This window comes from Prionailurus bengalensis, chromosome B3 (assembly GCF_016509475.1).
Source record: "Prionailurus bengalensis isolate Pbe53 chromosome B3, Fcat_Pben_1.1_paternal_pri, whole genome shotgun sequence".
NCBI classification, from domain to species: Eukaryota; Metazoa; Chordata; class Mammalia; order Carnivora; family Felidae; genus Prionailurus; species Prionailurus bengalensis.
In genome coordinates this window covers 111805525-111833300 of record NC_057355.1, presented here as the reverse complement: position 1 = coordinate 111833300, position 27776 = coordinate 111805525, and the positions used below count along the sequence as shown (strand labels likewise).

At 44.3% G+C, this 27776-nt stretch overlaps 1 protein-coding gene across 2 annotated transcripts in view; it reads left to right on the top strand.

The window, feature by feature from the left end:
- The first annotated feature begins 234 nt into the window (after positions 1-234).
- The window catches only part of SPTB (spectrin beta, erythrocytic), a 128506-nt gene continuing 100964 nt past the window's right edge, over positions 235-27776 (top strand). For both annotated transcript variants that reach the window (XR_006293409.1, XM_043556350.1), the window contains exon 1: positions 235-454. The gene's annotated coding sequence lies outside the window, so the exon portion shown is untranslated. The remainder of the gene's footprint in view (positions 455-27776) is intronic.

Below are 27776 nucleotides of genomic sequence, written 5' to 3'. Positions count from 1 at the left end.
GAGCTCGGGGTAGCGGGCGGTTAGGGGAGGTGAACGACGATGGGGGCGCTGCGGGCGGATGGAGCTTCTGGCGTCCCGGGCCCAGGCGGCCAGCCAGGAGGCGGAGGCCGGCCGCGAGAGCCGGGCGGAGGCCTGGCAGGTGCCCCTGGGCGCGGAGGCTGATTGGCAGGTGCGGGAGTGGGTGGGGAAGGCGGGGGCTGGGCCTGGCGCTGCGGGAGGCTGCGGCCCCGCCTCCCCGCCCCCGCCGCGGGACTATCTGGTCCCGGCAGCAGCGATGTCCCCCGGCAGGAATGTCCCTCCTCAGATAATGTTATTTATATCTCTGGGCGGGTCCGCGGCTCGGCAGCACCAGGCGCCCGGCGGCTGCTGTGCTAGGAGCCCCGTGCTGCCCTCTTCCCCCTGCGCCGCCGCCGCCCCTGGGCTCGGGGTGGCCGCTGCTACAGCCCCAGCGCAGGTGAGTCCCGGGAGGGCCCAGCGGCCGGCGGGGGCTGGGTGCGGGTGCGGATGCGCGAGGCTGGGGCGCGCGGCGCGAGCGCAGAGGAGGCGCTGGGCCCAGGGGGCGCGTGACGCGCGGGGCCCAGGGGACCGGGTAGGGGCTCAGCCCCAGGTGCGGGGCGTAGGGCCCGGGAGGCCCTGGCGGCTGCGGCAGCGAACACCCTGGGGCGCGGGAATCCGCGTGGGCTTCGGAGGCACTTGCCGAGCGGGGCGCTTTGCTTTGGAGAGCTGGATCCTGGAGCGTCGCCCTGGGGCTCTGGGAGGGCGGAGGTTGTGGGGGGGGGGGCGGTGCGTGTTTAAGTCTCCGGCCGCATCCTCCCGGACCCCGGCGTGGGGGCAAAAGGTATTCGGTCTCGAGCTTGTCGGACCTTCGCGGTGCCCTCCGCCTCCTGCTGCGGGGCTTCTCAGCCCGGGGCCGCTCAGATTCTCTTCTAGGGAACTTGTCCGCGCGCTCCCCAGGCAGCCCAGTGCCCAGGCAGGGAGGACAGGGAGGGTCAGCGGAGGCGGGGGTGGGGGTGGGGGGTCAGACCGCCGGCCGCAGGGAACGACGCGGAGTGGCTGGGTGCAGACCCAAGGAGGAAAGAGCAGAATGCCCGAGGCATACTCCAAGGACCTCCAGACCTCCTCTCCCAAAGAGTTCTCCAAGCTGCTGCTGTCCACTATACTCTCACCCGCCTCACCAGTTCCTCTTTCTCCAACAACTTGGCCCTGAGAAATATAGCAGAAAGTGGGAGAAATAACAGGAGCTTTAAAACCATCCCCAACTCCCACTAACTCTTCCAGACTTCCGAGGGTGGGGAAGTTGCTGTGGGCTTGAGTACCGTTTCCGTGACAACAAGCTCCAGGTAGGGCCTTGATTTACAGCCTATTAATATCCAAACCACTGTTTTCACTGAGCAATTAGAGGCGTCAGGAGTTGATAATAACGCGCTAAACTGGCTGAAGGGAAATGAAAATCCACCTAAAAAAACTTTTTTTAGGTGCATCAGATGCGGGGGGGGGGGGTGTGGAGAGATAGTGACGGTATTTGTGTAACCATAACTCCTGTCTGTGGAGAGCCTAGGCTGTTACCTCCAGATAGGAGATAGCAATCCAAAACTCATAGCCTTGAGTTGTTCTGATCTATACTTCAGTTTCTAGGGAAAATGATTCAGGTGGCTCCTGAATGAGAGGAGTCTGCAAATCAGAAGTTTTAGGGACCTCTATATTGTCCACTAACCTATCTTCAGGTTCACAGATGGTTCTGAATTTGATTCTAGAATTCGCTCTTTGACCACCCTGTGATCTAGGGCAGATTATTTCCTATTTCAGGCCAGAGTCAGACTTTTACTCTTTTTCTAGGAGCCCTGGATTCCAGAATGTCTTTAAAGACTCTTTTTTGTAAGCACAAAATGTTTAAGTGTAGGACATGCCCAGCACCCAACACAGTAGGCTTGTACTTGCCCGGAGGTTTGGGACTAATTAGGAGAAGGAATGTTAGGCTCACGCTGGAGAGCCTACCAGCCTTGAAACTAATGGACTCCTCAGAGGTGGATCATTTATACAGAACTTTATCAAATTCTAGAGTAAAACAGCTGAAAAACATAAACCCTACATTATGAAAAATGGTCTTTATACCCCTTAGCTGTTGCTCTTAGCTTTATCTGTGGCCCAGTCACAAAGATTGGGGATGAGCCAGACCTGTTAATCCTAAATTCTCGGAAGGCTCAGAGTCCACTGGTGGAATTGAAAGCACCTGAAATCTCCCAGGCATCCAGGACGGGTCTTGTAGCACAGGCATATCAAGTTTTCCTGACTGGCTTGCCCAGCTGAGAGCTGGGATACCAGGATACCACTTTTGCTCTGGTTGTGGCTTCTTCCAAATGTTCTGAGGGTGTCCTCTAGCTGAACACCTACTGATGATTAGCTTTGAGGTACATAAAGATATGGCAGTAGTAGGTGCACTCCCATGAGGGATCATATTTGACAAGCCAAAAATGACTATTTTAGTCATGAAAGTTTTGAACTCAAGTCAAAATCTGACGGTTCTGCCACAATTCTGAAAACAAACTGGGTAAACGAGAGTAATAATAGCTTTCATTTTTTTCCATCTTTTCTACACTGGTGCCTGTCTGGTAGTGGACACTCAGTTCGTCTTTGTTGAATGAAGAAGAGAACGAACAAATGAATGCTCAGAGGTGTTTTTTTGTTTTGTTTTTTATCCTATTGTCACAGTAACTCTGTGAGGTAGTTTATATCATCAGCATTTTACAAGTCATGAAACAGGCTTGGGATTAAATAATTTGTCTCATATCACACAGCTGATGAGAGGTGAGGCCAGGATTCAAACACTGTTGTTCGGTACCTACTCTCTTTTTAAGGTTAGGCATTCAGCAGGGGATATAGAAGTACAAGTCGGAAAGATTCGATTATAGGATGGCCTGTTAGCCTCACAGTCTTTCACTCTCAAAACTTCGGGTTATAATTCTGCATCTATCGGTGAAATAATGTTGCCTGAAGACGGTATTGAGTACTTATTTGCTCAGAGGTGTTTAGCCTGGCCCATTATGTTCAGGTCATTGTTTCAAGGACGGAATTGAAATTTTGGCAGTAGTCAAAGCATGGATTTTTTTGAAAACAGATTTTCCTTTCAGTTGAGGAAGTGGCCAGGAGGGCTTGATGATGCATGGGGACAGTGTGATAGAACAGAGGATGACTATAAAAAATTCACGAGGCAAATGCTATTGGAGTGGGAAGGGACCTTAGAGGTCACGGAGTCCAGCCTTCTGTTTATGTGGCTGCTTGCCTGAAGGGGAGACCTAGCTGCAGTTTACCTGGTCATCTCTGTAGGGCTATGATGTGCCTTCCATGTTTCTTACTCTTGCTTGCCCATTTCCTTCCTCCCTCTCTCCCAAGACCAGTATTAGGTTTATTTCCTGAAGTTCTAACCAAACCACTGAAGTATTCTTTCCTTTGAGGGAGACTGTGAGAGCATCCATTTTAATATCCAATTACTTTCATCTTAATAAAATCTTAAAAAAAAAAAAGTACTGGAGGTAAGCAGGTGAGAAGACATTAGTGAACATTAAACTCTAAACTGTTCCATAATCTCCCCATTGCTTGTTAGGTATACAGATGTATGCATTTTTGCATGATAGGTGTGTACATTACTATCTTGAGCTAGTGCAAATCTTAAATATATAACATTTCTGGGCCAGTGGGGAAAGAAAGGACTTTGGGGGAATCATTGGGAGTGTCAGATACCTGTTTTAATCTAAACCAAATCACCAAGTTGCTCTTGAACTGAGTTATTTCAGATTGTAAAATCAAATGCAAAATTATACTCTCTATCCAAGACCTTAAAATGTAGGAAATCTGACCAACAGGAGGTTTAAAGTGATACAAAGCACATTTCTTCATTATCCATAATTTTTTCTTACAACCTCAGACCTGCAGATTAACATTTATCAATTGATTTTGGAGGATCAAGAATGAAAATAATTGTGTTGTGTGGGCTGATGAGAAATTTCATTTTATAATGAGGACAGGCAAGGAAGTTCATGGATATTGGGTTCTGAAACCATATGGATATCACTAGTCAGAAATTGCTGTGGAAAGAAGTATTTCATCTTAGAAGTAGTTTGTATTGACTCCGTTGATTATATAGATAGCTCTTTGGTTACTCCTCTACCCTAGGTAAGAAATCTGGGGGGGGGGGGGGGTGGAGAAGAAATGCAGTGGTCTGTGTGCCCAAATCATCACGTAGCATTTGCTGGATTATCACAAAGATGCTTCTTTTTTCTGCCAACCCCAAGGGGTGAAGGTCACCTGGTTTTGGAGATGGAGATGGTGATCAAGGGTGTAGGAGGCAGTCAGAATTCACTGTCAGATCTGGCTCCAGTCACTGAATTGTCAACTCCCCTTGGTAAATATTTAGAAAATGTCATAGCATGTTTCCCTTTGTTGCTGTGCTTATTTCTTAATTCACAGCCAAGCAATCCAAGTTCTGCCATTTTCAGCCAGCCTTAGCTGAACATCAAACCACCAGGGGATCCCCAGCCTTACAGCTAACACAATTTTAGAGGCGGTCATAGACAGAAAATGCTTCCTCAGTGGAGATTGCTGGCTAGCTTATGACATTCCCAGACCACCTTTCGTTGTTCTGTTTCCTTCTCCTGGTGGCAGGAAGCATTACGAAGCTGTCGTCTTCCTACCGCAGTGAGGCCTTCTCAGGCTTTGCTGTGCTTAATTTCTATACTGTACCTGTGCAGATCTGGACAAGGGTATAATTACAAGGGCAATTAAAACCCATATATCATGTTCGCAATGGGGGCAAAAGTGGGGCTTCCTTTCTTCCTTTCATTTGAATGCTATAAATTTAGCAAATGAAAAGGTACAGGGTTAGAAAAAATAGACTTTGCATTGAAAGGGGCTCAGATCATCCAGGATAGTTATGAAAAGAATAACAGGGCACCTTGGCAGCTGAAGAACAATAATTGCTTTGAATTATAGTCAATTCAGGAGTTTCCACCATCATGTAAAGGAACAGAAAGTTGTATAATTCTGAAACTGAATAAGTTGAAAATCATTTCCATTTGTATTAGGGTGTGTCTCATTTGAGAATTCATAGCACTTCCAATAAAACGAAGCACACTTTAGAGATATAACTTACGAGGCCTGGAGAGAGACCCCTAGCTTCATTCTGTCCCTCTGCTTAGTTCCTCCCTGTTTCTGGAAGCCCCCTAGGAATGGTCAGCAAGGTGCATCTCCCAGCATATTTCCTCAGGAGTAGAAAAGTAAAAGAAGCCCTTTCCTAATACTGCCTCCAAGCCATAAGTCAGAGAAAGAGCTGGAAAGGCCTGAGAGAGCCATTTGAGAAATATTCAGAGACAGCAAGCATTGTGTACCTACTGTGTGCATTACACCGTTCTATGCTGAGGACATGAAAAGGCATCAGATGGAGACCTGCTGGTCTGGTGGGGAAATATGCTTGCAAACAAGTAATGATTCAACAGGGCACCTGAGAGCCCATGGGAGAAAGAGTCTAATTCGTTATTATTATTACTATTATTATTATATAGTATTTTGACAGAGAGAGAGAGCAAGTGAGCAGGAGAGGGGCAGAGGGATAGGGAGGATCTGACGCAGGCTCCACATTGTCAGCACAGAGCCTGACACAGGGCTCGAACCCACGAACTGTGAGATCATGACCTGAGCCAATACCAAGAGTCAGAGGCTTAACCGACTAAGCCACCCAGGCACCCCAGAAAGGGTCTAATTCAGGTGGGAGAGTGCCTAGGATTTCTCTAAGGAAAGAAGGAGGAATGAGTAGGGGTGGGGGCTTAGGCACCTCACCCACATAGATGTGCAATAATGCATGAGTAAGTTAGGGGATGGGGAGTAGTCCCCTGTGGCTGGAATGTAGGGCACAGCCCAGGAAGCGGCCAAAATATGACTGGAAAGATGGTTTGGGTTCAGTTTGTGGAGAGGCTTGAACCGTCAGAGGTTCAAGTTGAAATCGATAAAGGCTTTTGAGCAGGGGAGGGACCAGATCAGATGCTTGTTTAAACAAAGCTCACTAGTGGTGGGAAAGGGATTGTGAACTGGAGATTAGCTAGCACAAGTTGATGGTCACATAGATGATGTATAATCCACTCAGCTTCCAGGATGCCTTTGTATATGCATCATCTTATTTTATTTTACAATGACCATGTGAAGAAGCAGGGAAGACCTCATCGTTCATGCTTTACAATAGAGAAAATGGGGGTGCCTGGGTAGCTCAGTTGGTTAAGTGTCCGACTTCAGCTCATTTCATGATCTCACGGTTTAAGTTCGAGCCCCTTGTTGGGTTCTGCACTGACAGCCTGAGCCTGCTTCAGTTTCTCTCTCTCAAAAATAAATAAACATTAAAATAAATATATAGATATAAATTATAATAGAGAAAACAGGATTAGAAACAAATAATGATTTGCCCAAACACCTTGTTTATGTAGTTCATGAGGGAACCTGACTTTGATCCGATTTCCTAGTACCAAGGCTGGGGCTTTGTCCAGATCTTCTCTTCAGTGGAATAATTGAATACTCTGGGCCTTCTGGTTGAGACAGTGATTGCTTACTTTCTTCAGAACCTTCCATCTAAGTTTGTTGGAGAGAGGGAGGAGGAAACTTGTTACATACAGTATTTTCTCTTTAAGTAAAAAACCTCAAGAGAAACCCTCTAGCCTGTACACAGGTGCTGTCCTAAATTATGAATTAATCTTGAGCATGTATGTGGATTCCCAACGTGCTGTAGGTAAATGATTGCTTTAAATACTATCAATTGAAGTTCTGTATTTTTCACTTCTTTACTCCAAATTTGCTGGGCATTAACTATGCTTATGCCTCATTTTGGAATGATCTTAGTGTTTTGGTGTTTTGATCTTAGTGATCTTGGTGTTTTGATTTGTACTTTAAACTTCAATAAATATTTATAGAGCTTTCTTTTATTTGCCAGACATATTCTAGGTTTAGGGGATATAGCAGTGAAAACGGCAAAACAGACCCCAAATTTGATGTCATGGAGCATACGTAGCAGTTGGGTGAGATGGGAACTAAACAGCAACAACAAACAGATGAGTATATATTATAATTTGCTATAAAGGAAAAGCAGCGTGAAGAGAAAGAGAGGTAGTTCTATTTGAGGTAGGATGGTAGGGAAAGCCTTCTCTGATGAAGTTTAATTTGTGTGGAGAGCCAAACCAAGCGAGGGAGGGGAATGGGGGTGTTTGGGGGAAGAGATTGAGATTGAGGGCAAAGGCCCTAAGGTGGGGTCACTGCTATATACAAGGAGAGGGCAGAAAGCCAGTGTGACTGGAGAGGAGGGACAAGAGTGAGTGCAGGATGTACCGTTGGAGAGGAAATGGGGTCTGGATCATGCCGGCTTTGCAGCCGTCCTAGGACTTTGTGTTTTAGCCATGCGATAGGAAGCTACCAGAAGTTGCAGGCAGAGGAGTGGTTTGTTCAGCTTTGTCTATGAGGAAGATCTTTCTGGCTGTCCTGTGGAAGACCGACTGTAGGGGACAGGAGGGGAAACAGGGAGTAAAATGAAAGCTACTGTAGTGGTCCACGTTAGAGATGACGGCCCAGCATGACAGTGGTGGGGTGGCGAAATGCAGCTGGCTTCTGGATGGAATTGAAGGTAGAGCTCATGGGATTTGGAGATAGAGGATGAGAGAAAAAGAATAAGTCAAGGATGACTCAGTTGCTTTTGGCCTGAGCAACTTTAAGAATGAAAAAGCCATTTACTGAGATGGGATATATCCTGTCAAATGTCGTGTGGACTCTTACTTTTTATTTTTATTGTAATTGAGTTGATTTGGAATGGACTCAGGCAGACTTTTCCTTTAAGTACACCCAAAAGAAGGTGTTTTATGGTGGGTGACTCATGACATCTGCTTATTTTGAATTAGAGCCTTAGATGTACAGTTAGTTCTGTGTACTTTATGCTGTTACTTTCAGGTCATTGTCACAACATCTTCACTATGTGATAGAGATTAAGATACAATGCAAACAAGATGGAAATACATTTCACTTTATAATTAGAAATGTTTTAAATGTGTTGTTTAGAGCCTCAACATCTTTTAACACTTTCTGGTTGTCATATTTTAAAAAACTTTTAAATGAATTCATGCCAATGATTAAGAAGTGTATCCACATTGCACAAGGGTATACGATGAAAAGTAAAAGACTCCCTTCCCTTACCTCCAGTCCTACTTCTAAAAAGTTACCAATGTCAACAGTTTCCTGTGTATCCTTTGAGAAAAATTAATTGCATATATAAGCATATATATAAATATACTTAGTAACTTAGTAGTCCTTAGGCCTGGAGTCCAGCTTGCTTACTTGCTTGCTTTTTTTTTTTTTTTTTTTAAGAGAGACAGCACACGCGTGCTCACATATGCCTGTACGAGTGGGGGAGGGGCAGAAGGAAAGGGATAGAGATTGAAAATCTTAAGCAGGTTTAAGTGCCCAGCATGGAGCCCAAGACAGGGCTCTATCTCACAACTGTGAGATCATGACCTGAGACAAAATCAAGAGTTGGATGCTTAACTGGCTGAGCCACCTAGGCGCCCTCAGCTTTCTGTCAATTAGGGGTCTTCCTCTTCTAAGCCATCCTGCACTGACAAGCTGTGTTTGTCCTCTAATATCCCTTCTTAGAAACCTCTAGCAGTTCCCCTCTAGGTAGAGGTGGAAATCCAAATTTATACAGTTGACTTTTAAGAACCATAACCTGGCTCCAATCTCTTTTTCTACTTTTATCTCTTACCAATTCCCATCACAAACACTTTCTTTGAACCAGGTTTGTCTGCTTCGACTCATTCAGACCGGAACATTTCTCCTAGATTTGGAGTGGTTTCCATCAGTCTTTCTGGAACACGCCAGCCAGCCCCTAGTAATCTCTCCCTTCTACAAATTTGCTAGAGTTAGTTATATGTGCTACTTAATCGAACATGTTCATAGACTTCATTTATCATTGTTATTATTATTAAACTTATGTCTATTATTTGCTTTGCTAGGCAGCTCTTGAAGGCAAGAACTGATTTATGAATTACAGTTGTAGGTCTTACATAAAGCCCTGCATAATGCTTTTTCACATAGACGTTCAATTAGTAATTTTTGGAATGTGTGCTTTGACAGTCATCCCCGATTGGGGTGGTTCTGGTGCACAGGGATTATATTAATTAAAAATTCTCCGATAATGGCTGCAACAAAGGCACCTTCTCAATGAGTTACATAGGTGTCCGTTCCCAAGGAATGGTAAATGGACTCTACTCCTTTGGATATCGAACTTCTAAGAGGCATGGTCTCATGCTGTCATCCCCTCTTCAGATGGCCTTGTATCTATGGAGGAAAGATTTTTTAATTTTTATTTTATTTTTATTTTTATTTTTTTTATTTTTATTTATTTTTATTTTATTTATTTATTTTTTTTATGAAATTTATTGACAAATTGGTTTCCATACAACACCCAGTGCTCATCCCAAAAGGTGCCCTCCTCAATACCCATCACCCACCCTCCCCTCCCTCCCACCCCCCATCAACCCTCAGTTTGTTCTCAGTTTTTAACAGTCTCTTATGCTTTGGCTCTCTCCCATTCTAACCTCTTTTTTTTTTTTTCCTTCCCCTCCCCCATGGGTTCCTGTTAAGTTTCTCAGGATCCACATAAGAGTGAAACCATATGGTATCTGTCTTTCTCTGTATGGCTTATTTCACTTAGCATCACACTCTCCAGTTCCATCCACGTTGCTACAAAAGGCCATATTTCATTTTTTCTCATTGCCACGTAATATTCCATTGTGTATATAAACCACAATTTCTTTATCCATTCATCAGTTGATGGACATTTAGGCTCTTTCCATAATTTGAGATGGCCTTGTATCTAAATGTTAGAAACAAGGTATTTTCATTTGCTCCTAAATGACAAAATACAGTTACTTAGTGGGCATGGCTACCATGTGATTAAAAAAAATGTATTATATTTATGACAAAATTTACCACTTAAACTCTTTTTAAGTGTTTGGTTCAGCGGCATGAGTACATATACGTTGTACACATTGTTGTGTATCTCCAGAACTTTTTTCATCTTCTAAAACTCAAACTCTGTCCCCATTAAATACTAACTCCCCTCAACCCCCAGCACCTGGCAACCACCGTAGAGACTTTCTGTCTCTATGAATTTGACCAGTCTAGGTACCTCCTATAAATGGAACCCTACAGTATTTGCCCTTTTGTGTCTGGCTTATTTCAGTTGACACAATGTTTTCAAGATTCATCCAGGTTGTAGCATGTGTCAGAATTTCCATTTTAAGACTGAATAATATTCCACTGTATGTATTTCTCACATTTTGTCCATTCATCCATCTCTGGACACTTAGGTCACTTCCATCCCTTGACTATTATGAATAATGTTGCTATGAACATGGATATACAAGTATCTCTTTGATACCCTGCTTTCACTTCTTTGGGGTATATACTTAGGAATCCATACTCCAGTTTATTGTTGGATCATTTGGTAATTCTATTTTTAATTTATTTCAGGATCCAAACCAAGCAATTTTAATATTTCTCCCTGGTCTCCAAAGGGAAGGGCAAATTTATTAACATCCTCACCTTTGGAACCAAACTGAACTTGAGAATTGTTTATTTGAAAACACTGTCTTTGGGGGATAGTTTGTTATCAAAACTCTTCCATTTGTCTGTATATTAGTGTGCCTGTTTTTAAATCCTAGGCTTTTAGAGGGCAGGCAGGAGATGTTTAATTTGCTTTGTAAAACATGTAACCCAAACTTAGGTGGGGAAGGGTGTAAATAGTATGTGATGATGTATTTCAACCAAAATATCTCCTTGAGCTGGATGACAAGAGCCTGGGTTGTTTCCAGCTCCCTTTCTCTTGCTGTTTGCCCTTGGGCAAAGAGCTTCTTCTTTCTCTAACTTTTTTTTTTTAAGGGATTTTTTTGGTGCTTGTGATGGCACCTTAATATATATTATTATCCTTAAAAATGTATCTACAGACTTCCTTGTAATGCCTAAGTGTGCCTTCTCTTCATAGCCTTGCCTGACAGCCCCTCTCCCTCCCAGGTCCTGGCATAGCACAGGAATGCTTCCTCCCATGTGTTTTTGTAGGACCGTTCTCCTTCCCTTGTTATGGGATGGATCATCTTGTTTTGTAATGGTCAACTTGCCTCCCATATCATTAGACTATGCTTCTTGTGATGGAGAACTAGGTCGTCTCTGTGGTTGTCTCTGTGGTCGTCTCCTCCCCCCCCTTGCTCTGTCCCTCCCTCCTCCCTCTTCCTCCCCCCCACCTCCCTCCTCCTCCTCCTCCTCTCTCCTCCCCCCCCCCCCTTTTCCCCCTTCCTCCCTGGCACCATGCTTGGTACACAGAGGGGAGTTACTCAAAAATAGTTCTTGATTAGGGGCACCTGGGTGGCTCAGTCAGTTGAGTGTCTGGCTCTTGATCTTGGCTCAGGTTATGATCTCATGGTCATGGGATTGAGCCCTGTGTTGGGTTTTGCACTGACAGTGCAGAGCCTGCTTGGGATATTCTCTCCCTCCCTCTCTGCCCCTCCCCCACTTATGCATGTGTGCACTCTCTCTCTCAAGATAAATATACCTTAAAAGAAGTTATTGATTACAAATTAATGAATGTTTGAAATTATATATAATTGAGTTATATATACATATGTACTTGGAAATGAAGATTTTTATAATGATTATAATAAGTCAACATTTATAAGTGTCTCAGCATACTGTGATAGGCTGAGAACTTTATGTGTGTTTATCATTTCTCTTATTATCCTAATTTGACAGATGAAAAATATCTGGCTTAAAGAAGTTTATTTACCCAGAATTCTACACTGAGAAGATCAAAGCTGGACTTGAACCCTGAAGTAGTTATTCTGGAGTGCTTGTTTAGAATCACTGTGCCCACCGTATTTGGGCAGAGGTCAATAGTCCATGGCTCTTAATTCTAAGAGTGTCTTTTCCCCCTTTATTTTGCATCTTTAATGGTCTGAAATTAGAGAGGTAACTAGTTGTATACCTTTATATGTTGCTTTATATTTGCAATGATTTAACCTAATAGGCTTGAATCCCCTTATTAGCTTTTAATAAATAATTAATGTTCTGAATCCTACTTCCAACATAGTTCTTTGACATCTGAAGATGAAGATGCTAATTAGTACTCTACAGTATGCCCGCTGTCATAAGGCAGCTCTCCATAGCTGTACTAAAACTGCTTTAGAAGAGATCTGATATTGTCAAATTAGATAGCCTTCTTCCAGACCCACATCCCACCTTCTCTGCAGTATTTGACTTTGTTAACCACTCTTGGCTGGAAAGTAAACTCCCTCTTGGCTTCTGCGATCCAGGCTCTCCTTTTTCTCCTCCCATCTTGCTTACACCACAGCCTTGCTTTCTTTCTCTTTCTTTCCTCCTTCTCTTTTCTTTCTTTCTCTTTTGTTCCTTCTTCTCTACCAGCTATTTTATTTTATTTTATTTTATTTTATTTTATTTTATTTTATTTTATTTTATTTTATTTTATTTTTGAGAGAGACAGAGACAGAGCACGAATGGGGGAGGGGCAGAGAGAGAGGGAGACACAGAATCTGAAGCCGGCTGCAGGCTCCGAGCTGTCAGCTCAGAGCCCAACATGGGGCTCGAACCCACAAACCGTGAGATCATGACCTGAGCCAAAGGTCATCAAAAGAGCAAAAAAGAGCCACCCAACCAACTGAGCCATCCAGGTGCCCCATCTACCAGCTCTTAAATGTTGGGGCTGCCAGTGCATCTAAATCCTTATGTGTAGCCCCACAAAGGGCTGTTACTTTGTAGCAGCCTGCTAGCTGTCTTCATTTGGTTCAACAGGATGTCTCAGACTTACTATGTAGCAATAGGACCACTCGGCTCCCTCCCTTACCCCCAAACCTGCTCTTCTACCTGTTTTCATAGCTAGGTTTTCATTGTCACTATTGTCCCAAGTATGAATTTCAGCAACTTTTTTGGATTTTCTTCTCTTCACACTTCTGTATCCAGTTGGCTGCCTGTTCATTTTTCCTCCAAAATTTTCAAATTAGTTTCTTTGAATTTTCACTGTCTTATGTTTGAATAATTGGCCTTCAGACTCTTATCTTTCTGACCATCTTACACTTTGATCTAAGAATTATCTTTAAACATGAATGTGAGTCATTCAACTGCTTTAAAATCCTCAGTGGTTCGTTCTCATTGCCCCAGAATAAATTTTAAACAGGCAGGCAACCTGTCCCGGCATCCCTCCCAGCTTCATTCCCTTTCTATTTACTGTACATTGGATGCTTGTGACTGTGTCATTTCAGGGTGCGTTTTCACCTCCATGACTTTGCTTCCACTATTTTCTAGGCCTGGAATGTCTTTCTCCCTTTTTTTAGCTGTGAACTCTCACACATATATCTTTCAAGGCCCTACTCAAACATAACCCCTCTGATACTTTCCCTGTTCCCTGAAGCAGGAAGACATCCACTCTCTCCTATGAGTTCTCAAGGTGTCACTTTTCACATTATACCCTGGTTGATTATGGACAGGTCTGACTCTCCTCTACATTATGGGTTCCTTGAAGAAGGGACATTTGTCTGGTGCCCATGTGGACACTGGTGCCTAGCAGCATCTGGCGCTTGTATGGAGCTCAAGAAATGTGGATTGATTGTGTGATAGGGGGAGTTTCAAGAAGCACTGAAAATAATCCTCTAAATGGTGACCTATGAAGATTATGAAGAAGGGTTAATGGGAGATAATCAGTGTTGATGGCGTAGGGGTAAGGAGTGAAGAGGAATGTTTGAGACCTGGGTGGAGGCTGTCTTCCCACCTCTGTATTCTCCAATTGTTTTCCATTTATTGGACACAAAAGTAACAGCTGATTTTTAACTTACATCATCAGAATATGTCTATTGCTAGGAAAATTTAGTTATTCATCCAGAATACAGTCACTCCCACCTCATTTTTCAGTGAATGTTTGAGGCTGACCCTTAGAAAGCAACTATGAAAGGCTCTTTGAGTGGGTGTTTCAGACTGATATACACAAGATTTGTTTTATAATGGTGAAGAATTAAGAAAAACATTTCAGAGAAAAGACCAAAAGTTCCTGCATAGAAGTTCTTTTTTGTTTGGTTGGTTTTCTTTTTCTTTCTTTCTTTTTTTTTTTTTTTTCTGGATGCATGTAATCTTTTTTGTTTGTTGTCATGAAGGTATGTCAACGTAGAAACTACCTTGTAAAATGTTACAGTGCTATTAGTTGGTTTTTCTGCCCTCATTTTTGCCTTACCCAGACAAAAAGTGAGTTTCACCAAGACTCATGAGAATACTGCTTGCTCAGGCCTTTGAGAGCATTTTTGTTTCTTTTAACAAAACGCTCTGTCATGGACACACTCCCACCACGATCCAACAGCTCTCTTCTTTTACTGTGTTCTGTGCCCATTGATTGATAGGAAGTGGTTTTTAACTTCCAAAGGCAGTGAGTGGAGCTGCTAGGCTTTTATAAATATGTTGGGGCGGGGGGAGGGTCTGAGATGAACTGATGAATGGAAGGCCCTCCAAAGGTCTTGGGAAGATGTGTCCAAGATAAAGAAGGGCAAAGACAAAGTTAGACCTTGTGCAGGGGACCCGACTGTAGAAAGACAAAGGAAGGGACTCAGCCAAGACAACTGAAGGCCCTAGTGAGTTCTAAGGTGCACAATGAAGCCAGTGGTAAGCAAACAACAGTCAGCAAACTTGACCCACAGGTGACAGTGAGAATGGGGTCTACTAATAGCAGCTTCTAGAAGCTCTATGATTCCACAGATGCCAGTGATTGTTATCCTGTCTCACAGATTACTAGGTACCACAGCAAAGGTTACCAGCAGGCTGACGACTGGTTACTAGCCTGACTGCACACCTTTTGAGTGAATAATTTTTTCCATTTTGGCAGATGGTTTATTTTGTAGTATTTTAGCAATGCTATGGTCTTGGTTTTGCTCATTTCTAATCTAGGCTCATGGTTCTAGGGTCAGTGGATCAGCCTCTGCCTTTCTCTGCAAGGTGCTCTGTGCATTCAGTATGTGCTTTCTGCAGCTGCTGAGAAATCTTGTTGCCCAGACATCAGACAGAAGGGTCTCTCACAGTGTGAAGTTATCAGAATGAAAGGTGTTTACAGGCATAGAGAGTATGATGTGATGCGATGGTAGAACCAAAGGGGTAAGAAGTCAGTACCCTCTGCAAGGCGGAGACCCATACCTGTGAAGACAAATGAGGTTGTTTGCATTCAAAGCTGTGTGAAGTCACTTTGCCCAGGAGACTGGAAAAATACTCGACAGGCAGGCTGCTGGATGAGTTGGGTGGGTGCGTGGTAGAGCAGGTAACTCAGTACTTTGCCCTCAATGTAGCAACTCTGATGGCAGCCTCGGTTTAGCTGCTCTCACTGCTTCTGACCCAGAAAATGCTCAGAAAGTGACTGCAGTGAGATGCATCTTCAAGGTGACGCTTTCAGTCCAGGTGGGGGAGGGATGTGGTGTCAATCCCAGGGGTTCGATACTTACTTCCTAAATGTGCCGGGAGTGAGTTTTGTTTATGCTCTGACCTGGAGGAAGTCACTTTACATCTCACCCTGTTTCCACCAGCAGAGTGCCTTCTGGTTGTTTTGCATAAGCCTTGAGCCCGCTCTGCTCTGCAGAAGAGGCACAAATGAACTGGGAGCTATAAAACTCCAGGCATCATAATTCTTTGCAAACAGCAGAGCCTACTGAGCAGTGTATTTGCTTGGCAAGTGATCATTACAGTATATACTTGGTTTCTCTGCCTGTAAAAGGGTGGGAGTGCTTTCTCATTGAAATGTGAAGGAGGTCAAAATGAAATAGGGTATGTATTTTCCCTTTTTAAAAACCTGATGCTTAAAGCATCAAAACATCTCAGAGAGAGATGGTCTATGGGTAAAAATGTACTCAGAGGACCTTGCAGACATCATCTAGTAACCTAGAAATCTCCAAAGAATGTCTGGTTCAACGCCCCTATTTTACCAATAAGGGAGATCTGCAGAAGGCAGGTGATTTGCCTGAGGTTGCAAAGTTAGTCTAACTGGAACCCAGGTCTCTCTCTCGGTTCGATCCTTAGCCCAGTCCTTCCCTGGCTCTACCCTTCCATTTCCCCCTGCTTCTCCTCCTCCTTTAACAGAGTTTAAAAACTGGTTTTATGGATCTAATTCTGGAGTCTCTATTCTATTCCATTGGTCTAAGAAATTGTGGTTTATGTACACAATGGAATACTACGTGGCAATGAGAAAGAATGAAATATGGCCTTTTGTAGCAACGTGGATGGAACTGGAGAGTGTTATGCTAAGTGAAATAAGTCATACAGAGAAAGACAGATACCATATGTTTTCACTCTTATGTGGATCCTGAGAAACTTAACAGAAGACCATGGGGGAGGGGAAGGAGAAAAAAAAGGTTAGAGAGGGAGGGAGCCAAACCATAAAAGACTCTTAAAAACTGAGAACAAATTGAGGGTTGATGGGGGGTGGGAGGGAGGGGAAAGTGGGTGATGTGTATTGAGGGCACCTGTTGGGAGGACCACTGGGTGTTGTATGGAAACCAATTTGACAATAAATTTCATATTAAAAATAAGTGAAAAAAAACTGTTTTAAATAATTTTAACATGAACACATAGTGGTAAAAAAAATAATTTAGACAGTACAGAAGAGTGTAAATGGCATTCCTAGACCCGTTACCAGAGGTAACCACTGTTGACAACTTCTCATATATCCTTCCAGAGATTCTCTAGGCACATACAGACATATACACATAAATATAGGTATGCAAGTGCTTGTGTAGGTGTATGTATATATGTATATATATATATGTATATATATGTAACACCTACACACACACACACACACACACATGTTGCTGTGGCTTATATTTCATACTGTGCTGCAATTTGCCCTTTTCACTTAACGATGAACCACTTTGGGTGTCTTTCTGTGTCAGGCCATGGAGATTGATCTCTTTGAGTCTTAACAGCTGTGTAGTATCTCCTGCTACTGTTTCCGTGATGACTTTAAGATGTATAAGCATCAGATTCTAGGTCTTTCTCTCTTCCCCTCCCCCACTCATAGTTGTGTGTGTGTGTGTCTGTGTCTGTCTGTGTCTCTCAAAACTAAATAAACATTAAAATGGGGGGGTTGCTCCTTGGTAGCTCAGTAGGTTAAGCGTCTGAACTTGGCTCAGGCCATGATCTCACAGTTCTTGGGTTCAAGCCCTGAGTCTGGCTCTGTGCTGATAGCTCAGAGCCTGGAGCCTGCTTCAGATTCTGTGTCTCCCTCTCGCTGCCCCTCCCCAACTCATACTTGTCTCTGTCTCTCTCTCTCTCTGTCTCTCTCTCTCAAAAATAAACATTAAGATGTATAAGCAGCACCATGGAGTCTGGAGTCCTGAATTCATGATGCTGACACAAGAATCTCTATTTCATGTGAATATCCAAGAAGGGGAATGACTTCTGAGAACGTCACATGGTTTGTGACATCTGAGACCTTGCTTCTGTTTCCTGCTGCTCCTTACTTCTGGGTGCCTGTCCTATGCCAGTTGCCATGCTTGGGACTTTAAACACTTTAACCCATTTAATTCTCACAACAGTTCATTGAATTAGATGTCATTCCCATTTTACTGGTAAGGAGGTTGAGGCTAGTCAAGCCACCTTTGCGTAAGGTCCATTAAATGCCTGACTTCAGATTTGAAGCCAAATCACCTTGACCCCAAAGTCTTTTTCTCACTGTGTGAAATCAAGGACACTAGGAAGAATGGTTCTGGTGGGTTTGAAGCTAAGGGTTTTTCATAGTTTCCAAATGTTGCTGGTTTAGACCTTGCTAAGTGTCCACTCCAAACACAGCAATGACACAGAGGACCAAGTAATGGTGGAGCCAAAACAGAGTGATGTGGAGAAGAGGGACAAAAGGCGGCTGCTCTTCATTATGGTCTGTTCTGTGCTTGGCTGTGTGGGAAGTACAGAGGAGACTAAGACTCAGCTATCTGCTCTGGAGAGGTTTATGGTTTTGCGATGGGGACAGACACAGGAGACTGAGTGCAGTGCAAGGCAGAGTGAAGCAGGTGCCATCTTGGGGCTGCACTCTGCTCCAGGGTCTCCAGGAAACTGAGACTGGTTTGGGCCAGGGATCCTGGGAAGGCAACCTTCACCGAAGGGCAGCTATGTGAACTGACCCTTGAGACAAGTATAAGTTTTCCACGGGCCGAGTAGGGGAGAGGGCATTTCATGGGGCAAATAGGGGCATGTGGGATATGATGAGTCTGGTGTGGCTGCAGCAGAGGATGAGTGGGAGTATGTAGTGATGGAAGGGACCAAGAGGTAGATTGGGAGTAGGTTGTAGCAGGCCTTGAATGCCATAGAAAGAGCTTGTACTTTACATGTCAGGTCCTGGGGGCACTATCAAAACATAAGGGAATGATGTGCTGTCAGGTGTGTCTTAGGATATCCTGCTGAAATATAGTGAAAGGCTTAAGAGGATCTACACCAGGACAATTGGAATGTAAGGAGGAGATTAATGCAAGCACTTCAGAGAAGTCAAAGTATCTGGACTTTGTGTCTGAGATAGGACCGACCCATTGTTGTTTTTTGTGGGCCCTATCACATAGAGGACCAGACATATGAAAATTACTCATATCCCATATTAAATGTAATGTTTTTACCATCAAAGATATTTGAAGGGATTTTGGAATTATCCTTAGTTTTGATTTTATAGTCTTAATTGGCACCAATCATTTCTTTTCAAGTCTTAAAGCATTTTGGAGGTCATTAAAATTCACTTGTGGGTGTGTTGTGCCCAGTGGCACTGAAGTAAGGGGCAGAAGGCTGTTGGATATGATTTACAGTTTTCCAGCTCAGGTATCTGGGAGGCTGGTGCTGCTAATTTACTGAGATTTAAGTCTTAAAAGAAGGAGCAACTCTGAGTGTGGGGAGGGGGCACAAAGAAGGAGATCCGTGCTGACCATGTTCAGTGGAGCTCCTGTAGCAACTGTGGAGCCCAGGAGTGGCTGTGCCTGGGGGTGTCGATCTGACAGCCTCAGCACAGAAAGGAGAGAGGATTGCATGAGGGAAGAGAACAAACATTGACTTTGGGTAATGCCTACATTCAGGGTATGGGTGGAGGTGGAGGATCTAGAGGATGATGGTCATGTAACAACATGTATAGGTGAAGAACCAAGGAAAGCCAAAGCTATGGGAATCCAGCTTCAAGAAAAGGATGGTTAATAGCATCTAATGTGGGAGAAGGATGCAGGGAAAGGATCAGAAGAGACCGTTAGCCTTGTAAGAGATTCAAGTGACCCTCAAGAAAGCAGTTTTAGTGGAGGGTCAAAACTCATTTATCAGGAATTAGAGCGAAGCCGTGGTGTGGAGGAGAAAGCAGTGAGTGCAGAGCTTGTCTGAGAACTGGGTGGGAAAAGGATGGTTTGAGACAGGTCGAGAGAAGTTTTAGGTGATGGAGAGCATGGTTTGGTGGCTGAGAGGATGAGGAGCCCTTGTAAGGGAGGTTGGCATGAGAAGGCAGCAAGGGATAAGAGAGAGTTGGTGGTTGATGGCAGTCTCTGGGAGGCTGGAAAGTATCAGGTGGCAGGGTAGCCAATCAGCACAGTCATGCCTGTGCCCTGACACAGATGAACAGTCGTCACAACCTACCACCTAGGTGACACAGTGGGGTCCTGCACTTCTGTGGGTCTGCAGGGTGTCTCTGCGCTCCTCAAGGACAGGGATTTTATGTTAACTGTTAGTTTTCTATGCCCTGAATAGCACCTGGCACAGAGGATGACGCATCAGTGCCTATTTTTCAAGATCCCATCAGACTTACCACATCCGTCCTGCAACAACATCCTGAGGCAGGCTCCATCCTTTCTCTTTTCTTTTTTAATGGGATATAGGAGGTATGTGACACACATGTAAGTTTGGAAGCATAGTTATAAAGCAAACATTCTTGCCTTCACACTTTCGCAGCCACCTGCATGCCCCTCCCCTTTTCTCAGGTCCTGTTTCTCTTGAAAATGTGGACAAGCTTGTACTAGGACTCCTCCTGTGCCTCTCAGGGCTGAATTCTGGGGCACTTGGACTTTCTGTGGAGGCAGGAAAAGAATATATGATGATCCTGTAGGGGAAACAAAGGGGCTCATTCAATGGGTTGGTGAAAGATGAGTCTCCTTGTTGATGGTGATAAGAGAGGATCTTGTTTCCTGAAAGCTCTCTGGGTGTGAATGCACTTTCTTTGCTTGGTTCATGTCACTGGGAGATTTCCTTCACGCCCAATGAACAGGAGGGCTCTTTGCTAGGAAGTTCAGCTCCTGTCATCCCAAACTCCATTTTGGGGAAAGGCAGAAGCCCAAGGATCAGACCATAGTGGCAATTATCTTAGATTCTTGCAGTATGAAGTATTTTATTAAGTGACAAGTATCTGACTTATGTTGTTGGCAATTTTACCTTTTGTCATCATGATGAGGTGGGAGACTTTACTCCTAAGTCTTTTCGGGAACACTTAAATTTTTCTCTTTTTCCTTTATATTTACAAATGTAATACAAAGCTTTCCTAATGTAAAGTTTTGCCAAAATACAGACCATAGAAAATGAAATCTCATCACCCACCTTCATTATTCCCTAGATAATCCTTTGCTATAATTTGATGCATATTCTTCCAGCTTTTATTTTTTTTTAATTTTTTTAACGTTTATTTATTTTTTTTTTAATTTTTTTTTTAACATTTATTTATTTTTGAGACAGAGAGAGACAGAGCATGAACGGGGGAGGGGCAGAGAGAGAGGGAGACACAGAATCGGAAGCAGGCTCCAGGTTCTGAGCACCAGCCCAGAGCCCGATGCGGGGCTCAAACTCACGGACCGCAAGATCGTGACCTGAGCTGAAGTCGGACGTTTAACCGACTGAGCCACCCAGGCGCCCCTCTTCCAGCTTTTAAAAAATACAAATATTAATGAAACACATGATTACTATTTTTCAAAAATTTATATTCTGAATACTATTTAATAGCTTACATTGTTTTACTTAGGAATACACAAGGTCATCTTTCCACAATATATACTTGTAGATTTTCCTCATTCAAAATTATTCCATTATATACTTTATTTAACCATTTGTTTTAAGTTATTTATTTTGAGAGACAGAGAGTGAGCAGGGGAGGGGCAGAGGGAGAGAGAGAATCCCAGGCTGTCAGTGTAGACCTGGACAAGGGGTTTGACCCCAGGAACCCTGAGATCATGACCTGAGCCGAAACCAAGAGTTGGTCAGTTAACTGACTGAGCCACCCAGGGTGCCCCGAGTAACTCAGTTTCCTTTTGAATGTTCAACCCTTTATTTATTTTGGGGGTGGGTAGGAAAATAGGAGTTCACAGGTGTTTTCTTTTAATGTTTATTTTTGAGAGAGACAGACAAAGTTGGGGAGGGGCAGAAAGTGAGGGAGACACAGAATCCGAAGCAGGCTCCAGGCTCTGAGCTGTTAGAGCCTGATGCAGGGCTTGAACTCACGAGCGGTGAGATCATGACCTGAGTTGAAGTCAGATGCCCAAACAACTGAGCCACCCAGGTGCCTTGTTTGTTTGTTTGTTTATTTATTTTGAGAGAGAAAGGTAGACAGCATGTGTGATTGAGGGACAGAGAGAGGGAGAGAGAGAATCCCAAGCAGGCTCAGTGGGGCTCGAACTCACAAACTGCAAGATCATGACCTGAGCTGAAATCAAGAGTTGGACACTTAAGCAACTGAGCCCCCCAGGTGCCCCCTATTTAACCAATTTTTAAATAATGCCAAATTAGATTGGTGTTTGTTTGTTTGTTTGTTAGTGTGTGTGTGTGTGTGTGTGTGTGTGTATTTTTGCTCTACCCAATAATATGGAGCTAGTTTTAAACTACCAGGGTAGATGGAATGTTTGAGTTAAGGGGGCTAGTAAAATGAGGCCACGTTTGTTGGAAGATGGACAACTGATCTCCATGACTCCCTCCATTCTCTCCTGACAGGATAGGGAAAGACTTCTCCAGGGAAGTCTCCTGTGCCTTCTCCCAGGCAGGGCCCCTGTACCAACTTTTGTTATGAAGCATACTTAGACCAAGTTACACTGCCATTTTGTTTTGCTTTTTGCCTTTCCTTCCTTCCTCTCCCCCCCTCCCTCTCTCCCTGCTTCCTCCCTTCCTTCCTCTCTCTTACTGAGGGTATCCAGTTGCAGCTTCCCCTCTAGTTCTCCCTTCCAGTCACCTGTGAGTGTCAGGCTCAGCAAGCCTTCCCCTCCCCCAGCAGGGCCTCCCACTGCTCCTGACTTTGATCTCATTTTATCCCCTGCTCGAGTTTCCAGTTTCTCTAGATGGTGCCCTTGTTAACATCTGCTGGCTTCCCCTGTAGTCTCATCTGCAAAATATATTAAATCTGCTTCCCCAAATCACTTACTCTATCCTTTAATGGATTTAAATACAAACCAAACTTAACACAGCTGCCCCTTTGCCTTATGTTACCTGGTACTTATCCTCACTCTTTGTTCACTGTGCTGTGAATAGTACATTTCCATTTCTTGCCAGGTGACTTCATTTCTAGTGGAAACTCCTGCCCTGTGGTGTGGCAGAGACAGACCTGCTTTGGCTACGGACTGACCTGGCTTCGAATTCAGGTTCCGACACTTGCTAGCTGTGTAGCCTCAGTAGGTAATTTCGTCTTTTAGGTCTTCATTTTCTTCCTTGGTAAAACCTGGAATAGTGATACCCACCTTGCAGATAGGATTGTGCTGTGGACTGGACACAAATGTGTGTCAGATGTCTGTAGGTAAGCAAAAATGATAGCTACTATTTTCATTATAGCTTGGTTTCTCCGTAGCTAATTTGTTCATTTTTACCTAATCTCATATGTTATAAGGGGTCAAAGAATCAATGCATCCAACGTCCCATTAGAAATGAATCAGGGGCGCCTGGGTGGCTCAGTCAGTTAAGCATCCAACTTGGGCTCGGGTCATGATCTCACGGTTTGTGGGTTCAAGCCCCTTGTCGAGCTCTGTGCTGACCGCTCAGAGCCTGGAGCCTGCTTCAGACTCTTTGTCTCTGTCTCTCTGCCCCTCCCCTGCTTGTGCTCTGTCTCTCAAAAAATTAAAAAAATTTTTCAAAAAAGAAGTGAATCCTATAATAATGTGAAAATTTGAACATAATATTTTTCCCATTAACATTTCTTGTTCTTGGCAATAGTAAATTAAATAATAAAAATTTCGGACAAAAATTTAGATGTCTCCTTGGAGTCTCTTGTGCTAGAAATAATTTGTATTTTCCAGAGAAAAGCTGTTTTCATTTACACCGAATGGTTCTCAGAATCTGGATTCTTTTTCTCTCTGAAGTCTAGCAACTAAGTTGAGGGATGCTGTTTGTAGTTTGATCATTGCTGCAAGCGTGCAGCAAAGGGTCTCTAAGAACAGACTTTTCTCCATACATTTGAGGGTTCGTCATAGATTGCAATGGTGGTGGTTTTCTGGTGCCCTCACTGTCAAATCTCTGTACCCTGGTTGCTTGCAGGAGGCACACTGCATTTTTGGGTTTCATACTCGGCATTCTGGAGTTGTTTGAAGTCTAGCCTTCATTTACTGGTTTCTGGTGCTAATCCCTCAAGGCGATGCACTGGACCGTATGGACAAATGATAAAGAAATTAGAACACAGACTCAAATTTTCTTTGAGTCCCAAAGGAAAACTCAGAACCCTGTTCCCTGCACACACAGGTGGTGAACTTGTCCGAGGTCCTGCAGCATATCAACAACTGCTACCGCTTACTTTTTTTTATCTCTTATGCCATCATTCCTGTAGCCCCTCAACAGTGGCTCTCCCACACTTGGGGCCAAGTTTCCTTCCTCTGTGCCCAGAAGGGAACAAATTCTTGAGGATTCCTGCCCTTTAGGCGGAGCCCTCTCTTTTGAGGTGTTGTGAACTCCTGTATGAACAGGAATAAACTCTGGGAATCTTTTATCGCCCTGGATAGAGGGATTAGAAAACCAAAGGCATTCTCTTTGCAAAGTTTGCCCCTTGTAATTCTTTTGGGGAAGGTTGGGTAGTATAATCTCTTTCTTTTCGAATGAAAGAAGGTTTTATGAGTAAGAGAAATGACTTGCCCAGAGTATCCAGTTAGCAGGACTAACTTTTCCCTTCTAAACCCAGCAACTCTTGCTCCCTTGCTGAACTTGGCTAAGCCTCTTGAGGGGTGTCCTGCTGAGCTTGCTTAGCAGATGGCTCAGAGGCAAGAAAGTGGTGTTGAGAAAGTCGGATGGTCTGATGCTGAGGGAAAGAACTTGGCGGTGCCTCTGCCCTCCCTCCCACCGGATCCTCCCTCTCAGGTGGCAACTGTGGAGAGTCCAGGTGAGGAGGTTCATGAAGGGCTCTTGGCTCAAACTTGTAACATGAGTATCAGGAAGCTCCTCTCTCACTAGGAGAGCTGCCTTGCAAAACAACGGCAGTCCTGTCTGCTCCCAAAGCAGGATGCCTAGAGAGACCGCCTCCTGGACTTGACCGCATTTTGCCTGCTTAAGTTGGTGGCAGCTACAGACCCCAGCATTAGCGCACGGCTTCCTTTTGTTTCCTCCCCTGAACCACGCAAGGTGGCTCTGAGGCCAGCTGGGCTGAGTGTGTCCTTGCCATCTGCCAGGCTCACTCCTTGGGCCGGAGCCTGGGCTTCGGCCAGTGCTTCCGCAGCTCCACCCGGCGCCCCAGGCCCGCGAGCCTCTCTCAGTGGCACCGCACAGGTGTCCTACCAGGGTCCTGCTCCAGCCCTGCAGGACAGTGTTGCCAGAGAAGGCAGGAAGGGGTAGGGTTCAAGTAGCTCTCTCTGAGGCGGTCATGGTGGCAAAGGAGCTGTTGAATCTCCCCCTCTACTGGGACGCACTCACCACAGTCCCCTGGTTTCTTGCCATGTTGTACGTGTGTGCTTGTATGTTCTATGGTCCCAGTGGCTGCAAGAGGAATTGTGTGGAAAATCCAAGTTGGAGGCCACTTATTAAGAGCTCACATGTCTCTTCAGTTAATTATGTCGTCTTAGAATACAAAGGATGATGATGTCTTGTGATAGAGATATTTTATCTACTAGAATCTCTTTTTTCATTTCAAGCCATGAAGAATAACTTTTTGATATGTTATTTTCATATTTCATAAAGAATACTGTTTACAATGCGTTCCCCTTTGGTGATAGACAAGCGTCCATATGTTAGTGCACCCCAAAACTGCCCAGACTTTTCTTCTTCTCATAGGTACCTCATTGACTCTGTCTGTCTGTCTGTCTCTCTCTCTCTCTCACACCCACACACACACTCTTTCCCTCTCTCTTAGCTTTTTACAAGCTGCCGCTGCTTTTTGAGTTTATTCACTACTCCTCAAAGTGTTCTGCTGGTTGAGAAGCCCTCTGCCTGTTTAGTGGAGCATCAGGACTGCCCTTTTCTTCTACAGAGCCAACTGGTTCCAGGCGTCCCCGCTGTCATTTGACCACAGAGTGGTTGTGTGAGGTGCCTGCTTTCTGGCGAGTTGCCCCAAATTAAGGGCAAGGGCCCCAAGGATGACCTCAGTCAGGCGCCACTTCCTGAAAGGGGTGATCATGGAGCCGGGCCCATCTGAGGGGCATCAGCAGCCCTTCTCTGCCAGGCTCTCTGTGATCACAGAGAACTCATTTGTAGGAAAGTTTCTGGGCTGAGGTAGTGCTGTTTTGTTCATCAGGAAATAATACCGAGTTTCTCAGTTTTCTCATTAATGAGGGGCAAGGCCTTGGCCTGGAGCAGGGAGTGAGTCTCCCGGCATCCTGGAGGATGGGATGGGAATTTGAGGAGGTTTCCTCCCACCCATGTGGCTTTCCGGACCTGGTCAAGCTAGGGGAAATTGTGTAAGACCAGCAGAGGCAGAACTGATCTAGGGAGTGCAGACTTGTACCCTCTGGGCGAGAGAGAAAGAGCTATATCCAGTCGAGGATCTGGAAAGCTGTTGAATGTTTTTGCCCAATGCTGTGTTAAATTCTGTTAAATTCCCACTGTGTGAGAGGTCTCAACCTCTTTTGAGTCTTCATCCCTTTTCTTTCTCGCTGTTTTTCTGGAGCATATAGACAAACTCAAGCTTCTCCCATTAGATAAAACTGTCCTCTGGCCCCGCATCTCTGTCTACCTATTGTCAAAGCCCCATCAAAAATTTCAAAGGAATGCACTACATATTATCTTTTCCTTATTTATTCCACGCCCCACTTCAGTTGGGCTTGTGGCCCCAGGACTTCACAGAAACTATTCTGTCAGCCACCATTTGTGAATAACTAAAGTTCTCTGGGGTGTTAGAAGCTGTTGTTCGCTCCTTGCTTCTGGAAGTTTTTTCCCCTGAGGCTTCCAGACATGGTTATCTCCTGACTTGCCTTGTTCTTTGTTGGCTACTTTTTCTTAGCATACCCCAAGGGTTTCTAAGAGTCCGTCCACAGCCTCATTGTGGACACTCTATACCCCTTTTTTATTTTTTATATTTTTATGTTAAAAAAAAATTTTTTTTAACGTTTATTCATTTTTGAGACAGAGAGAGACAGAGCATGAATGGGGGAAGGTCAGAGAGAGAGGGAGACACAGAATCTGAAACAGGCTCCAGGCTCTGAGCTGTCAGCACAGAGCCTGACGCGGGGCTCGAACTCACGGACCGTGAGATCATGACCTGAGCCGAAGTGGGACGCCCAACTGACTGAGCCACCCAGGCGCCCCTCTATACCCCTTTTTTTATTTTTATTTTTTTAGAAACATAAATTAAAATTTATTTTATTTTTTTTCAATATATGAAATTTATTGTCAAATTGGTTTCCATACAACACCCAGTGCTCATCCCAAAAGGTGCCCTCCTCAATACCCATCACCCACCCTTTTCTCCCTCCCACCCCCCATCAACCCTCAGTTCTCAGTTTTTAAGAGTCTCTTATGCTTTGGCTCTCTCCCACTCTAACCTCTTTTTTTTTTTTTTTTTTTTTCTTCGCCTCCCCCTGGGTTTCTGTTAAGTTTCTCAGGATCCACATAAGAGTGAAAACATATGGTATCTGTCTTTCTCTGTATGGCTTATTTCACTTAGCATCACACTCTCCAGTTCCATCCACGTTGCTACAAAGGGCCATATTTCATTCTTTCTCATTGCCACGTAGTACTCCATTGTGTATATAAACCACAATTTCTTTATCCATTCATCAGTTGATGGACATTTAGGCTCTTTCCATAATTTGGCTATTGTTGAGAGTGCTGCTGTAAACATTGGGGTACAAGTGCCCCTATGCATCAGTACTCCTGTATCCCTTGGGTAAATTCCTAGCAGTGCTATTGCTGGGTCATAGGGTAGGTCTATTTTTAATTTTTTGAGGAACCTCCACACTGTTTTCCAGAGGGGCTGCACCAGTTTGCATTCCCACCAACAGTGCAAGAGGGTTCCCGTTTCTCCACATCCTCTCCAGCATCTATAGTCTCCTGATTTGTTCATTTTGGCCGCTTTGACTGGCGTGAGGTGATATCTGAGTGTGGTTTTGATTTGTATTTCCCTCATGAGGAGCGACGTTGAGCATCTTTTCATGTGCCTGTTGGCCATCTGGATGTCTTCTTTAGAGAAGTGTCTATTCGTGTTTTCTGCCCATTTCTTCACTGGGTTATTTGCTTTTCGGGTGTGGAGTTTGGTGAGCTCTTTATAGATTTTGGATACTAGCCCTTTGTCCGATATGTCATTTGCAAATATCTTTTCCCATTCCGTTGGTTGCCTT